Source organism: Orcinus orca, chromosome 10 (genome assembly GCF_937001465.1).
Source record: "Orcinus orca chromosome 10, mOrcOrc1.1, whole genome shotgun sequence".
Taxonomy (NCBI): domain Eukaryota; kingdom Metazoa; phylum Chordata; class Mammalia; order Artiodactyla; family Delphinidae; genus Orcinus; species Orcinus orca.
This window is the reverse complement of record NC_064568.1, coordinates 31,068,585-31,084,052: the sequence shown is the minus strand read 5'-3', so window position 1 is coordinate 31,084,052 and position 15,468 is coordinate 31,068,585. Positions and strand designations below refer to the sequence as shown.

The following is a 15,468-nucleotide window of genomic DNA, read 5'->3' as shown; positions in this document are numbered from 1 at the left end:
ACCTCGTGGCCTTGGCAATGGCTCCCCCGCCCCCCCCCCCACAGGCTCATGCACCTGCCCTTCCCACGGCTGGCCTACTCTGGTAACTCAGACCTGCAAACGTCACCTCCTCCGTGGGAACTTCCCCAAACACCCAGTCTTTCACATCAACCAATGTTAATCCTATGTACGACGCGACAACGACGTCTCCTGTTCACTTGTAAGTAGTTTCTCCATCATTTACGTGGCATCTGCCTTCCTCCACCAGAGTGCAGACTCCCCAAAGCATGGATCCTGTCAGTCTCGTTCACCACCGCATGCCTGGACCTTGAAGGGGGCCCGGCACATAGTGGGTGCTCCATAAATACCCAGACGGCAGCTGTCCGGACCCTGGTGGCCATCCTCACGGCCAGTTTTGTGCGCCCTGCGGTGGGTGGCAGGACCCGACAGCTCCCGGATCTGTAGCCAGAGGCGCTCGGTCCTGGCTCTTGACCGTGCGGCACCCACTCTGGGTGCTTTGGCCGACAACCCTTGGGCAGACGAGGTCGGTGCGCTCCAGCTCAGGTCCCCACCAAGGGCATTACATTTTTTTTTTTTTAATTTTTCAAAAATTTATTTAGTTTTGGCTGCATTGGGTCTTCGTTGCTGCACGCAGGCTTTCTCTAGTTGCAGTGAGCGGAGGCTACTCTTCGTTGCAGTGCCTGGGCTTCTCATTGTGGTGGCTTCTCTTGTTGTGGAGCACAGACTCTAGGCACGTGGGCTTCAGTAGTTGTGGCACGTGGGCTTCAGTAGTTGTGGCTCGCGGGCCCTAGAGCACAGACTCAGTAGTTGTGGTGCACGGGCTTAGTTGCTCTGCGGCATGTGGGATCTTCCCGGACCAGGGCTCGAACCTGTGTCCCCTGCATTAGCATGCGGATTCTTAACCACTGCGCCACCAGGGAAACCGAAGGGCATTAAATTTTTTTTAAAAAAAAAGAAACCATATTTGAAATTAATTCTCAGATTGGGAGCAGACTTCTCTGGAAGCAGAAGTCAGTGGAAGTTGTGTTTCCATGGAGACCCAATCACATGCAACCAGGCTGTGATCACATGTAGCCACAATGATGGGGAGCTGCCATCACTAAGATGAGGTGCATTTTTTTTTTTAACTTTAATTTGCATTTATTTCATGCTGAATTAATTCCTAGGCCATGAGTTTTTGTTTCTTCGGTTTCTTCTGGGATATCTTTTCCTTCTGGGCAACCTCCTCTTCTGGTTTAGGACCAATCTGTTCTTTTTCAGTGAGGGTCATCTCAGTGTGGTGGGGAGAGCTCACGCACGGGTTAATCCGCCCACGAGTTTGCTAAGTCCTGAACTGTATCTTGGGGGCTTTGTTCACCTGATGTTCTCAATGACCAGAGAATCTACATCTAAACCCTTGAGTTCAGTGTTACACTCTGCATTTTTAATCACGTGCAGTAAAAATTCACCACTGTTTTTGAGCCGTTGACCCTGCATCCAGCCCCTCTGTTTCGCCCAGGCACACCTACCAACGCTACCATTGTACCAACAGAATGGCCCTTAAGGCTCTGTAAAGTGAACATCCTTCAGATACTTGGTGGATTTGGGGATATGCACGCCCTTATTGGCCTGAGCAGTTTCACGAATGTTCTGAAAGTGAACACAAAGGTTTGAACCTCTTGATTTGCATGATTTTATGGGGTTTTCTGGGTCAAGTAAATAGCGAACCATTTTCAGAGGTCACCTCAGACCGCTTATGAGAAGAGAAATGAGGTGCGTTTCGTAAGGAAAAGACCCCAGTGCCCATTCTGTTGTTCCGAACTTTGGGGAATCTCCACGGCAGCCTGCAAAATGTAAGTCTTGAACAAGGTACGAGGAGGTAGTCATTGAGCACCATGTGATACAGCAGTTAGGAGCATGGATTCAGGAGACAAGTGTCTACCCCACCAATTGCTGGCTATGTGATCTCGGGCAAGTTACCTAACATCTAAGCCCTGTTTCCTCATCTGTTACATGGTGGAAGTAATAACACCCACACTCGTGGCTGCTGTGAAGATGAAAGCAAATGGGCTAATGCACGAAAAGCACAATGTCCAGGACAGAGTGTAGGCAGTGAAGACATGTCCACTAGCCACTAATTGCCGTCTGCCCACCCTATGGATTTAAATGAAAACAATCCATTTGAGAACTAACACTAAGGAGTGGATGACAAGCCATCCCCTACAACCGCCTTCTCCTCCTGGCTTTGCCTGCCCCACCCCCGGTGTCTGTCCCGTTTCTGACTCTTTGGCCTGTTCCTGCCACTCGTGCTGCTTCATTCCTCCTGCTCCTGGCCCTGTTGGGTACCCCGTACTACCAGTCCCCAGACACCCAACCCAGGCACCAGAACTACTGCTCGAAGGGTGACCAGACTATGATCCACCCATATAGATGTGTGACCTGGCTCCCTGCATGACCTCAGCAGCTCAGAGAAGAGACAACGTGGGAAGAAATGAGGATGCACTAGCCTGTTGATAAATTAGATCAGGAAGCATCCTGATTTAGGTGGCATAATGTGATGCACATCTTTGAAAGTTTCATTACAATGTTCATGTTTAAGTGGCCTAAAGGCCCCAGCAGAGACAGCTAAGAGGGAGAGGTCTTGGTACAATGACCTGGGTGAAATGGATGCTAAAGTGAAGCCTGTGAGGCACCCAGCGAGAAGCCTTGGAAAGATGTGTTCTCTTAGCAAGAAGAACTCTTGCCCTACATTCACACACGCACATGCACACACCTGCTGGCAACCTTCACCCATTGATTCCTGGCCTGCGTTTGGGGTCTTCATACTCTTTTTTCCATAACTAACCTTTGACTATTCAAAGACAGTTTTCTGGCCCCTCTAAGGACTGGATGTGCCCCATGAATGCTTGGTTTGGCTTGATCATCTCTGTAGACACATGAGGTTGGTACCATTATCAATTCTTCATCGTCATCCCCTGTCTCTACGTGAAGAAACTCAGGTTTACAGAGACAGCCAATAAGTGGTAGAGCTGGGCTTCATGAAGCCAGAGATCACCTGAGGTACGTTCAAGTGACTCAAACACCTGGAGCTTGTGTTTCCACATCTGCACCACCATCTGTGTGTTCTTGCCAGCTCAGCATCCACTGGTCACAATTCAGTACCTACATCCCTAGTTTCCCTGGGATGCTATATCTCCCCTAATCTAGCCATGTAGCTCAGGAGAGGTAGGAAAGGATTTCTTAAACAAGATATAAAAAGCACCAAATACAAAGGATAATTTAACTAAATTAAAATTAACGTTTGTTTATCCCAAAGTACTAAAGAAAGGGAAAAGATAAGTCACAAACTGGGAGAAGATATTTGCAACACATGTTAACTACAAACCATTAAGGCATGGACAGAAAAATGAGGAAATGATATGAACAGGTGTTTCACAGACACAGAAACAGGAATGGCAAATAAATACATGAAAACTTGCTCAAGCCCATTAATCATGGCCATGAAGATTAAGATCGCAATGAGATACCATTTTACCCACTAGATAAAAGAAGAAGCCTTGTTGTGCCAAGTGTTGGAAAGATCCTAAAAATATTCTCTTATACTGTCTTCTAAAAATTTAGTTTTGCCTTTTATGTTAAAGTCTTTCATCTATCTTGAATTAATGGGGGAGGGGAGTGAGAATCGTTAAATTCCATATTCTTCTATACAAATAATTAATTGTTCTAGCACTTTTTACTGAATTGTCCTCCTTTCCCTGCTGATCTGAAATGTCAGCTTTGTCATAAACCAAGTTTCCCTATGTGCATGGGTCTGTTTCTGTGACTTCTGTTTCATTAGTGTTTTTATCTACCCCTACATGAATAGATAACTGTCTTAATAACTATACATTTTTAATAAGCTTGATGCTACCTTTCCTTCTTCATTGGAAGTATTTTGGCTTTTCTTGACCCTTTGCTCTTCCAAGGAATCTTAGAATCAGTTCATCTTCCTTGAAAAGCCCTGTTGAGATTTTGGTCAGAATTGCTTCTGATTTTGAAGGAAGTATTCCTAACTTTTCATTATTGAGGATCATACTTGCTCAAACTGTAGGTCTTTGGTAAATGCCTTTTAACTGGTTAAGGAAGTTCTCTTAGTTTCCTAAGAGTTATTACCGTAAGGGACCGTTGAATTTTATCTTAAAATTTTGCAACTATTTAGATGATATTATAGTTTTTCTTTAATATATTGATGAGGTTAACTACAAGAATATTTTTCTTATCTTGGTTACGAAGTATCAACCTTTTTATATATTGCTGGACTCAATTTACTAATATTTTACTTAGGATTTTTACTTCTTTGTTTTTGATTTATTTATGAGTAATACTGGTCTGATGATTTTGGTACAGAATTTACATTGGCATTGTAGAGTGAGTTGGGAATATGTCCTTTCTTTCTATTTTCCAGAGGAACCTATGAGAGAGTAGAATTTTCTATTCCTTGAAAGTTTAGATGTGCTTCTAAACTTTCTTAATGTTTCTGGACTTAAAGTTTTCCTTTGATTAAAGATTTCATCAATATCTTTAGTAACTATAAGATACGTTTTCTATAGTTTAGAACTGACATTTTGCTGATGAACTGAACTCTTTATCATTATGCAGTGATCCTCTCCATCCTTAATAATATTTTTTGTTAGTCTATGTTATCTAATATTAATTTAGCTACACTAGCTTTCTTTCGGATAGTATTTGTCAGGTGTATAATTTTCCATACTTTTACTTTCAACCTTTCCGGATTCCTGTGTTTCGGGAGTACTTCTTGAAACAGTGCCTCAGATTTTTTAACATTCAATTTGACAACTTCTGATTTTTAACTGAGGCGTTTAGCTAATTTACATTTATTGTGATAGTATATCTGGACTTATTTTTACTATCTTTTTTGGGGGGGAAAGTGTCACTTTTTAATATACTTCTTTTGGGTTGATTGGTGTTTGTTTTTTTATTGGCTTATGTCATTTCCCTCCTTCTATTGGTTCAAGAGATATATATGCATGTATGTTTGTACGTACATATATATGTGTCTTATTTGTATTATTTTAGTGAATACCATTGACTTTTTACCACACATATTTAACAAAGGCCAAAGTTATTATACTAATTCACTTCTCACACAAATGCAAAGGCATTAGGACACTTAAACTCCAGTCACCTCTTTTCTAATTTATTGTTCCCAGCATTTTAGTTCTGACCTTGTATTAAACCTATAAATTTTATATTATTATTGTCACCATGATTGTTTTCTACTGACAGTTTTGTTTAGATTCACCATATTTACCAATTTCTTCACTCACTATTCCGGTTTTCATTTCAGTTCTTGAGTCATGCTTCTTCTTTCTGAAGTATATCTTAGAAGTTCAGTTAGTCAAGTCTTCCAGTTGTAAAATCACTTTGTTTTAATCCGTATTTCACCCTCATTCTTTTTTTTTTTCTTTTTAATATTTGGCTTGTATTTAGGATCTGTTCTTACAAAGACAACATGAATCTTTACACAGCAAGATCTCAAAGTCTGGCAAGATGCCTGCACTGTGAGAGGTACGTAGGGACTGAGACTGTTCTCGAACCAGTGGAATCATCTCTACAAGCCCACACTCATCTTGGAGTATATTCTCAGACTAATTTTTCTTTTTCATCCTTAATTGCTTCAGTATTTACCTCTCAAAGATAGACATAAATGAAAAGAACAATAATAACATAGCAAACATATCAAAACACAATACCATGATCATATCTAAATTATTTTTAAAACCAGGAATCTGCTTTTTTTTTGACAAACATTATATGTTTTACTTATTGGAGGTATCTAAAGGTAGAGACAGAAAGTAAAATGTTGGCTACCAGTGGTAGAGGTAAGGGGGAAATAGGGAATTATTGTTTAGGGGTATAGAGTTCCAGGTTTGCAAGATGAAAAACTTCTCTCAGACTCATTTTTTCTGCACCCGGCAGCCTGTGGGATCGTCCCTGACCAGGGATTGAACCGCACCCCCTGCAGTGGAAATGTGGAGTCTTAACCACTGGACCACCAGGGAAGTCCCTCTTAAGATGGTGAGTATCCAATTCCCAAGTCTTTGAAGATATTATTCTACTATCCTTTAGCTTCCAATGTTGCCATTGAGAAATCTGCTAACGATGTGATTACTTCTTTTGTGAGTAATGTTTTTTTAATAACTAGCTGCTTTTGAGATCTTTTGTTTTTAGTGTTCTGCAGTTTCACTACAATGTTTCTTGGTGTGGATTTCCTATTATTTATCCTGCTTTATATGTTATATTTCCTACATCTATGGAGTCATGTCTCTTTTCTGCTCTGGAAATTCTCAGCCATTACTCCTTCAAATTTGGCTTCTCCTTCCTTCTTCTTTGATGTTGTTTAAATGGATTTTTAGATCTTCTCAGTCTATCCTGCATATACCATATCTTTTTTCCTGTTTTTCATATCATATCACTCTGTGCTTATATGTCTGAGTAATTTCCTCAGATATGTCTTCCAAATCACCATATTTGGTTAATCATGATCTACGAGAATACTGGATGCTCTCTTATGGAGAACATCCTTATTTGTGCTTGGAGTGAAGGAACGCTACCCACCTGAGGCTGCTGTAGCCATTTGAGGGTCCTGATAACTATGGGACTCGCACGTGCAGCTTCTTCAACTTAGAGCTGAAGGCTTAGTCTCCCAATATTGCGTATGGGTCTGCTATACATATCTGGTCCTGGGACAACCATGCATTTCACATTTATTTACTGCTCACTGCCCCCTACTCTTATTTTAACGCTTTAACACTCTTATTTTATTTCAGCCAAGCAACCCACGACAAAGTCTATTTTATCCAAGACAGAGGTGTTTTGAGAAGAAGGGTGTTTCAGAATATCTGGTCCATGGTATGCTGAGATACCATTTGAATTTTAAAAGCCTAAAGATGAGACTGTTAAATTTCACCATGTTTTTGGCATATTCCAAATTATTGAAACAATTTTGAACCCTGATTTTCTTCCCAGCTTTGTTTGATTTAAAATTTGATGACAAGATTTCTGTTTATCTAAATTCTCTTTTTTTTTTAATGTCATGGACATAGAATTGGAGAATTTCCATTAGAAAATGGCTTCCAGTCTGATATTGTCAGATTAAAGAAAGTTGGGCCACTGTTGTTTAACCTTCTACGAATCCACTGAGCTGTGATGTTATACAGTCTAGATTGCTTCATCTTGCCCATAAACAGGTAATAAAATGTTTTGTCCAAAGCCTACTACAGTCTGTATACAGTTCCTACAGCAGTCTTCAGATCTACTTATGATAGTAACTGTTGAAAAACCCTTCCTTTGGAGTGATTATGCATGCTGAACCCTTGGTAGTTACCTATTTTGTTTCGGTTTAATAATCATGCGCAGAACTTTGCTAGAAGTCAACACCATCCCTCTTGGTCTCTAGATTCCTATATCAATCTTTCTCCCTATTTGAAGTGGGACCCTAACTCTAATTAGAGTCTTGTGGCATGACTTCTCGAAGATCACTGAATACGTCTCTGAGGTCATACCCAAATATCCTTTTGGTTCCCTGGGCAATAATTTCTTTTGATCTGGTAACTGGGACTAATTTTTTAGGTTGTTGGGTGTTCTTTCCATGTCTTTTCTTCCTATCCTGGACTTGTTTTCCCTCTTCGTGATGTTCTAACCTGACCAAATGGAAGCTCTTTCTGTGTGATGAAGATGAAGTAAACAGGAACCTGGTGGTTTTGCTTTCCCTTTGCCATCTGTTAGCATTACATATGCTCAGTTCCTTTTTTAAATTCATCTTCTTGATCCAAATCTGAATTTAAATTAAACTTTTTCTGTCTTTGGCATTCCAGTCTCAACCATTCTAAGTATTAGTCTCTCTTGCTGCTTGTTAAAAGTTCAGGTTAATCTTTTGGAAAATTTCCATTATCTTCTAACTTATACACAGGTGATTGGAAAATACTTGTACAGTGTTGGGGAGGAAGAAAATTTCCTCTACCCTTGTAAATTCTTTTGGCTGGTCTAAGAATTAAACTGACATGAGACACATTAACAGACGAAAATCAAACAAAAGTTTAATAATGTGTATATAAGGGAGAGACCCAGGAGAACTGAGTAACTTGCCAACATGGCCCAAACCCTCACCTTAAATATCATCTTTGGCTAAAGACAAAAAAGGATGTTTGAAGGTAGTGGTTTGGGACTTTATAGGGGAGAAGGCAAGTCACATGAAGATGGAAAAGCAAATGTTTGGTAAATAAGTGTTTGCTGGGCCAGGCAGAGACAGTGGACACAGAGTGAACTCTGCTCTCTAGGCCCTGCTGGGGTTTCCCCCACCATGCCTACTCCATATTCTTTGCAGATATGTCTGATGATAACTCTATCCTGGGAACAGCCCCTTTATCTAAATTGTTTAGGCAGCTAAGGGGGAGGTAAAAAGAAAGATTTCCTGAGTCTTCTGTTTCTTAAAAGTAAGGAGCCTAAATTAATCCTCATGCCAAAGAGACGTATTTTGAGGTGGCAAATTTTGCTCCCCTGCAGCAGTCACATTGCTCTCTCAAAGGCTTCCCTTTCCTTCCCGTCCAGGATCTTCTCTGACCTAGGACTGTGCTCAACCGGCATTTTCAACAAATGAATCAATAGTGGAAGAACTGTCGTTTTAGAGCCTCCTGATTATTGAGTCCTTCTTTCCATTATCATATGCTGCATTTTGACATATGTTGACTTGTTGTCTCATGATATATTTTTACTTCTTAACTCTTGCTTTGATGTTCTGTTTTGGGGGTGTGTAATAATTCAACCTGTAATTTAGACTAGAGTCAAAATGTATCTCCCACAACTTGATCCTACGCATAAACAGAGGCTTGACAATTATTTAATTCACAAATAAATATATAAGCAGTATTTTGAATTTTTTGTAAAGAAGATGCTTTTTTGCCTAAAAATGTTAGTATTTCATAGATTTGTAGATATAAGCTGCAAGGTGAGCTTTGCCATATCTTTCATAATTAATTCCATTACTAGTTATGGCAGTAGGCATCTCAGTGGTTAGAACAGAGATTTTGTGTTCATACACAGCTTGGTTTGGATTCTGGCAGTATCAGCTGTGTGATCTTGGGTAGCTTAACCTCTTCGAGCCTCAGTTTCCTCATCTGTAAAATGGGGCTAATAATAGTACCCACTTCATAGAGTTGTTGGGATGATTCATTGAGATAATATATGTAAAGCACTGAGCACAAAGTGAGACACACAGGAAGAGCTCAACACATGGTAGCTAATATTTGCCTGCTCTGTGCCACTCATCATGTTGGCCCCTGGGGAGATGGAGGTGGAAAAGGAGTTCACAACTCAGTGGAGTCAAGAGTCACTGAAATGAGTAAACATAGCTTCATGTACAACGTGCTACAAGGGTATGGATGATGGAACAGTTAATTTTTTTTTAATAGTGTGGTTTTTTAAATAAATTTATCTTATTTATTTAGTTTTGGCTGCATTGCTGCGCACGGGCTTTCTCTAGTCGCAGCGAGCAGGGGCTACTCTTCCTTGCGGTGCGTGGGCTTCTCATCGCGGTGGCTTCTCTTGTTGTGGAGCTCCGGCTGTAGGTGTGCAGGCTTCCGTAGTTGTGGCACGCAGGCTCAGTAGTTGAGTCTCCTGGGCTTTAGAGCGCAGGCTCAGTAGTTGTGGTGCACGGGCTTAGTTGCTCCGTGGCATGTGGGATCTTCCTGAACCAGGGCTCGAACCCGTGTCCCCTGCGTTGGCAGGCGGATTCTTAACCACTGCACCACCAGGGAAGCCCCAGAACAGTTAATTTTGCATAGGTGATCAGGGAAGACTGCTTCAAGGTGGTGACATCTGAATAGCCTGTTGGGCAGGGGGCTCAGTGGTTGGCTCAGAATTGCCACGCGGTAAATTTTTGGAGAATGGATTGTGCGGATGGCTCATAGGCCCAGGGATGCTGCCCAGCTGGCATCTGTGGACATGTGGTATCATGTATTTTTCATTTTTCTCCTATGTATATTTCCGTATACTATCGACTTTTTAAATTTTTTATTTATTTATTTATTTTGGCTGCATTGGGTCTTCGTTGTTGCACGTGGGCTTTTCTCAAGTTGCGGTGAGCGAGGGCTACTCTTCGTTATGGTGCACAGGCTCCTCACTGTGGTGGCTTCTCTTGTTGCAGAGCATGGTCTCTAGGAGCACAGGCTTCAGTAGTTGTGGCACACGGGCTCAGTAGTTGTGGCTCGCGGGCTTACTTGCTCCGCGGCATGTGGGATCTTCCTGGACCAGGGCTCAAACCCGTGTATCCCGCATTGGTAGGCGGATTCTTAACCACTGTGCCACCAGGGAAGCCCTCCATATACTATAGCATTTAAGTCTCAGCCATGTTGCGTTTGTACTTGGCCTTTGTACTTATTGTTACTCATAATTCCATCAGAGCTTGTGTATAATCCTTGATTCAATAGTTACTAATATTTTCTTATTATTAAAAGACTCTAAGTCCTTTGAGGCAAGATGTGTTCACCAGAGTGTACCTGGAATGTAGTAGGTCCTTGGTAATATTCGATGAATGAATGAATGAATGAATGAACTTCTTTGACTGCTGGCCCCACCACTGGCTATGGGATCTTGAGTGAGTCAGTTAACCCCTCAGTGCTCCCATCTGTAAAGTGGGTTAGCACATCTCACAGGGTTATTGTGAGGACTAAATGAGGTGATGTCCAGTGCCCGATCAGTAATAAGTGTGCGTTAAACAGTGGTGACCATTGGCACCACTCAGTTCTGACTGGTATGCTGCTGAGTCTAGGAGATGTCCATAGACTGTGTGGCAGGGTGAAGTCTGGGGCCCTTTGCTGCACCAGCTGGCAGAGGAGAGGTTTCCAAACTCTTTCCTAATGCTGGGGTGAGACCTGTCAGGTAATAAGGAGTTTATACTTAAAATGACTGAAGGTGCCATTAGGAATGTGGATTGCCCCTGGGACTGCTCCCTGGCCTCCCACCCACCGCTGATTCTTCAGAGAGAGTGAATGGGGCATTGCTGACTTGAGGTGGGACCACAGGTGAGTCCCCTCCTCTCCTCCTGCCTTCTGAGCTTCACCGTGAAACAGAAGCTAATTAAGGCTTCTCTCCTGTCAGTCACCAGGTGGAGAAGAGTCATAGGGAAGCTGACTCCCACCTGGAGCTCAGTGTATCTAAATAAAAAACTCTGGGGGAAAAAAAAAACCTCTCTGGATTTAGAAACTCCAGACCCTAGGAGGCCTCTGGGGCCACAAACTATGAATTAGAAGAAAAGATGAATTACCCATTTTTAAGGTTTTGGAGAGGAAAAAAAAATTAAATGTAAAAGACAGGTGTTTTCCAGTGTTCCAATACACCAGGTAAAGCTTATTGACGGCTTCCAATGTGGGGTCTTCCAGGAAGTCATCCATGCATTTCATTCCCTTATTTATTCATTCACCCCCTCGCTGTTTGATGAATGCTCCCTGAGCCTGAGATTGCTAATAAGTTGTAAGTGAGGACTAAAGATCAGTCTTAGTCCCTGCTGCCTCTCTGGGCCTGCTCGGGGGTGTTGAAGGACTGCTAGTTTGAGGAGAGTTAAGGCCAGAGAAGGTAACATGGCCTTTGATGAATAAATTGTCCCCAAAGCTCTGAGAACAAGTCCATGAAGCAAGTCAGATGAAGCCCTTGAAATCTGAATGATGAGGTGGCTAACATCTTAGAAGAAGATGCTCCAGCTCCAGCCAGGGAGATTGTCCCAAACTCTGGATGGATTCCAGCAGCCCTGACAGAAGCAGATTTTACAGGGTGGTCACCAGTGGCCTCAGAGATTCACCTTTGCCACATGTCTGGGGCTTCTCATCCACATCCCATTCTTAAAACCCAAGACCTGCCCAACTCAGCTAGGCTTTGCCAGTCTGGAGGGCTTGGCAGGCCTGAGGCTGCCTTTGTGGTGGATTTAAATGGACAAGAGAGTCCTGCTGGGTACTGGTCCCACCTAGGTCTGGAGTGAGAAGCAGACAAGCCAGGGACTCAGTGCAGGAGGAAGACAACTCTGTCGCAGCCACCACCACCACACACACACACACACACAGAAACACACACACACACACACACATGGTGCTCAGCACATAGCAAGTGCTCAGTAAATATTTGTTAAATGAATGAATAAGTACTTTGGTGGAAGAAGCCCACAATACAGTGTGGGTCCAAAGGGAACTTAAGGAAGGCTTCCTGGAGGAAGTGACATTTGAATTGAGGTATGGAAAAAAGAGAGGAAGGAGTAGCCAGGCCAAGTAGGAAAGGATGAGAGTTCTTGGCAAAGGCCGAGGTGGTAGACTTCAGCCCAGGCGCCCTTGGAATGCTAGGAAATGAGGCTGGAGTAGTAAACTGAGGCCAGATGTTCAAAAACCTAGGCTTTGTGGCGGGTAAGTTAGACAGAAAACAGTATTTGAATTTTAATGGGTGATAACCTTTATGCTCCCGTTCCTATTTTTTTGGCCTAGTGAGGTTTAATTGTCCTTAAAATGAAGAAATGGCCATAGCGGGCATTTAACCAGTGGTGGCTGAAAGCCTTATAAGATGGCTATTTTTGTCCCCAAGAGCTTTGGAGCTAGACGATCCAGGGTTGGAATTCCCAGTTCTGTCCTTTACAGGGCAAGCCCCTCTTCTCAGAATTCTGAAACAGGAAGCCAAGCACAATGTACACCTCATAGGATCAAATGAGATAACCCATATAAGGTAGGGTTACTTTGCTTGCCCGAGAACCTGTCTGTCTCTCCGAGCCCTTCGGGGTCAGAGATCCAGCCGGAGTTACTGCCGGGTGCGGTGCCCAGCAGAGCTAGGCACACAACAGGTGCTCAGTAAATGAAACACAATGCCGCGACGAATTCTGGCGTCGCATTGTGAAACTGTGTGTGGCCCTCTGGGTTCCGATCTCTCCCCCAGGGCGCAAGTGAGCGCCTTCGGGGCGGGGCTGGGGTGTTTGGGTTCTTCCCCTCTTCCCCCAACCCCGCCCCTGGCTTCGCGGCGTGAAACTATTGGATGCCTGGAGACGGGTTGCTGGGGTCGGGTTGTGCGGAATACAAACTTTACACTCCGGGCTTAATGCTATAAGCCGGGGGCGCCGGGGAGCTAGGGGTTCTCACCCCTGAGACCCCAAGACAGAACGCAACAGCCGGGGAGCAGCGCTGGGGGCCGGGCGCGGGCGGAGCCGGCTTTTCTGTCGGAGGACGTAGGCCCTCACGCAGCGCCTTTAAGGCTCCCATCCGAGCCGGCCCCGGAGCTGAGAGCGGCGCGGGCGCGGGCGGTGCTGCTGGACCTGAGCAGGAACCCGGGGCCGAGGACAGGCGTCTAGATAGTGCGGCTGGTCCCAGGCGGCTGAGGTCAGGTGAGGTGAGCGCTGGTGGGGTGGGGCGGGCTGAGGCGGGGTGGGGGTGTGCACGTCTAGGAGGGAGTATCCGGGGGCTCCTCCAATGGCCCCGTGACCTACCTTCCACTTACCGAGTGCGGGCTGCCTGGCCTCCCTCCAAGCGGCACGAGGTGAAGAAGGGTCGGGAACATGCACCTCCCTTTTTACTCCGTTCCCCCGCCCTGGCATCAGCCCCTGCGCGCTTCCTTCCGGTGCCTGGATAGGTTTGACATTTCCGAATCCCTGGTCCCCCTACTTCCCGGGCCCGGGGTGCCTGCTTTCCTAAGGCCGCGGACAAGGTGAGGATGGGTCGGGGACCTGCAACCTCTTTCTATTTGGCCTCCCCACTGCTTGCGCCATCATCAACCCGTGTGCGCTCCCCACCCAAGTGCCTGGGTGGTTTGGAGGCTCCTGCACCCCCATTTCTCCCACTTTCTGGGGAAGGGCTGCTGCTTGGCTGCCCTCCCAGCCGCAGTCACCTGCCCCCGTCCTGCCCCCAGACATCTGCACCCCTCAAGACCTCTCCCAGCCCAAACCGACCTCCAGCAGCCTTTCAGCTCCCCTTTCCTCAGCCTGCCCCAATTCCCTTGCCCTTGCGCCCTCTCCTCCCCTCAGCTGGCGAGTCAGGATACTGGTCCAAACACCCTGACAGCCCGGAGCCGGCCGGCCAACAGCCGCAGCATCCCCCGCCCACTCCTACAAGGGCTTCCTGGCAGTCTTGGAAATGCAGATTGTGTAACGCCAGCTGCAGGGCAGAGCACGTGCGGGTTTGCACCCCTGAACCCGCAGAGGAGTGGAGGAGGCCAAGTTGACAGAGTGAGGTAGGGAGGGAGGAAGAGGGTGCCGGAGGGTGAAAAGGCTGTACATCCAGGCCAATGTATGAGTCCTTTTTTGTGCCCCCGGGCCTAGCTGGTTAAGTAACAAAAGGTCCCTGCTGGGACCAGAGGCCAGCATTTGTCTCACCTCTCACCGGCTCAGAAATCCGTAATGGCTGACTACACCTGACTGGGAGTTAAAAATAGTTTATTATTAATGATAGCTGATGTACAATAAGCAAATACAGGGTGCCAGGCCCTTTCCAAACACCTTAAAAAAACCTGCCTTATTCCTCTCAACAGCGCCATGAGGTAGGTGCCACCACTGTGCCCATTTCTTAGAGGAGGAATGTGAGGGGTTCAGATATGGTTCCCTCCCAGAGCGCACAGTGAGTCTGACCTCAAAGCCCCTATTCTGAACCACTAGACTTATTTTATTGTTACTAATAAATTCTTATCAACAATATTTTTAAAATATAGGAAGTTAAAAATTAGAGAAATTAATAACCTGTGTTCCTACCATCAGTTTATTTTTCTAAAATTAGGTTTTCAGACCAGCAAGAAATCCTTGGTAGCCTCCTCAAGGATACTGATGCCCAGAGAGGAGAAGGGACTTGCTTGAGGCCACACAGCCTGACAGTGCCAGGACCGGGGTGCAAAACAGGTCCTGGGATAGTTACTTGGGTACTTCCTGGGTTCTCTGATGCTGCCTCAGCCTTTCAGCTAGGCCCCTGGAGACCCTGCCCCCTCCCCCTCTGCACTGTGACCTCCCCTTTCCTTCTCTGCTTCCTTTGCTCTAGCCCAGGCTAGTGAACACACATTCTTCCTGCTGCTGCCTTTGCTTAGGCTGTCCACACCTCTGGGAATGCCCTTCATGGAATCTCTAATGTCTAAATTGTCAAAAGTCCAGAAATAACAGAAGTAAAACCGATGAATCACCAGAGTAGTAATTAGTAAAAATTTATTGCACAAACACACCAACAAGACAGAACCCGGAGCGCTCAAACCAAAACAATGGAGTGAGGCTCAGGGATATATTATTATAAAGCAGCTTACATAGGGAGAAAGCAGTGATGGTTTATTCTTTACAGTGGTTGGTTATGGTATTAGAATTTTCCTAAATAACAGGGAATTGGTTAATAGTTACCTCATATCAACCTTGGGAAACAAGTTAAGGTTTTGCTTATGATTTTTAGGGACAAGCAAGAAATGACCCAGGTCAAGTTAGTCTTGCAAAATAAATTA

At 44.7% G+C, this 15,468-nt stretch overlaps 1 protein-coding gene across 5 annotated transcripts in view; it reads left to right on the top strand.

Annotated features, from left to right (window-relative positions):
* ABHD6 (abhydrolase domain containing 6, acylglycerol lipase) overlaps window positions 1–15,468 on the top strand; it is a 118,010-nt gene that overhangs the window by 51,626 nt on the left and 50,916 nt on the right. The window contains exons 3-4 of one of the 5 annotated variants that reach the window (XM_033424681.2): window positions 5,959–6,057; window positions 7,086–7,229. The gene's annotated coding sequence lies outside the window, so the exon portion shown is untranslated. Of the gene's footprint in view, window positions 1–5,958; window positions 6,058–7,085; window positions 7,230–13,036; window positions 13,393–13,552; window positions 13,708–15,468 lie in introns of those variants that run through there. The other 4 variants (XM_033424680.2, XM_033424679.2, XM_012532397.3 and 1 more) reach the window with 4 other exon arrangements.